The following is a 2,055-nucleotide window of genomic DNA, read 5'->3' as shown; positions in this document are numbered from 1 at the left end:
TCAAGGTTAGCCACAAGTTGTTGTGATCTACTCAGTCAAATGCCTTTACATAGTCAGTGAAACACAGAAAGACATTCCTCTGGTACTCTTTGCTCTCTGCCAAGATCCAGCTGACATTGGTGATAATACCTCTAGTACTATGACTTCTTTTAAGCCCAGCTTGTATTTATAATTGTGCTCTGTCAGTGTACTGTTCCCAGCCATTTTTTATAATCTTTAGCAGGATTTTGCTTCAGTGTGATGTTAGTGATATTGCCATGCTCTTTGCAATCACTTGCTATGCATCAGACAGCTAGACAATGACTAAGAACGACAGAAGAAGAATTAATTAATGACTTAGAGTTGTAGTGCTGGAGATGAGTCTGGAACATACCACGGGCCACCATGAAAACAAATAGGTCTTTCTTTGACAGAGTGAAACCAGATTTCTTCTTAAGGCTAGGACTGGGAAGCTCCATCACATACTTTGGATAGATGGCCAGGAACAAACAGTATTTGGAGAAGGATAACTTGTTTGGAAGGACAGTGTAGAAGACAAAGACCCAGAATGAGAAGGATTGGTACAGTAACTGGGGCAATGGAGGTAGATGTGTTGGAGTCAGTGAGATTGCCTCAGGACAGGTAGGCTTCAGAGTTGTTGTACATAGGGTCACTATGAGTTCCTGGAGACTCGATGGCACATAGAGCAACAACATGCTCTCCTTAACATTGTTTTGACACATCGATATTCTAGAAAATTATAATTAAAATAGTTCTTTTTATGAACAATTCAGATTTTATTCTAGTAATTTGATTTCCCACAATTTTCATAGTTTTAGTGAGATGCTACACAATATTGTACAGTTTACATGTGTAAATATTAGCAATGGATTCTGGAAATTCAAAGAGCCAAAAAAATTAAGACAATCATGTGTAAAATTAACAAAACTAGGGTTTTGTTAATTTCAGCACTAAACTCTGGTTACTGGTAAGGATATGTGTCGCCAACTCAAAGCTAAACAGTTCATATCCACTAGATCTTCTGCCAGAGAAAGATCGGGAGTCTTCTCTCATATGAATTAGTGCCTCTGAAAACTTCCAGAGGGTCAGGTGTGAGTTGATTCTGACTGCGTGGTACATACCGATAATAGTAAGGAAGAGTGTTTAGGACTACCAAGTCTCAAGACTTATTATGAGTCCATAGCTATTAAAATGATGTGATATTGATGTAAGAAGAGAAAATCTGTGGAACAGAAATATATTCACATCTCTATTATAACAAAGTTGTTGGTGAACTTCAGAGGTGAAAATGATGACTTTTCAATCAATGATACTGAATTAAACAGAATATGATATTAGAATTAATGGAAAATTTCTTTTTCTAGCACTTCTCATTATACACAAACATCAAGATGTATTGCAAATTTAACTACAAGCGAGAATACTCCAAATAAGAGAAAATAGAAAAAAAGCACAATCATTGCCTCAGGCATTAAGAACTCTACCACAGCAATGTCTTATTAAGAATCAGGCTACCTCACACCCTAGACAAGTCCAAAGCAAGATATCACCCCCTAAAAGTGACACAGAATTAATGGGTTTCCTGAAGCCAGGAAGTCTGATGGAACTTTCTGACACAGAATTTAAAAGAGCAATGATTGAATATTATGAATGAGTAACAGACAAATTTGAAGAATTAAAGGACAGTACAAGCAAAAACCAGGAGGAAATTAAAACAAAACAAAACAAAACAAAAAAACCCAAACCACACAATAAAAAAAAAAACACCCCAAAACAGGTAAAACAAATGGAACATTAGAAGCTCTGGAAAAACAAGAAACCACTATCTAAAATATGAGGTACAATGTTTCAGATACTGTCAACATGATGAAGGGTCACATGAACAAGGTTGAAGAGATGGAAAACAGAACCAGTGGAATAGAAGGTAGAATTGTCATCACTGATCTGCTTGAACAAAATGCAGAGTCAAAAAGGAAGGAAAAAGAAGAAAACCTAAGAATAATGTGAGACACCATCAAGAGAAATAACATGAGCATCATCAGAATTCCAGAATTT

The sequence above is a fragment of the Elephantulus edwardii genome, unplaced genomic scaffold (genome assembly GCF_000299155.1).
Source record: "Elephantulus edwardii isolate Elephantulus edwardi_28Jun2011 unplaced genomic scaffold, EleEdw1.0 scaffold00067, whole genome shotgun sequence".
NCBI lineage: Eukaryota > Metazoa > Chordata > Mammalia > Macroscelidea > Macroscelididae > Elephantulus > Elephantulus edwardii.
The sequence above is the reverse complement of the archived record's forward strand: the minus strand, read 5'-3'. Positions refer to the sequence as shown.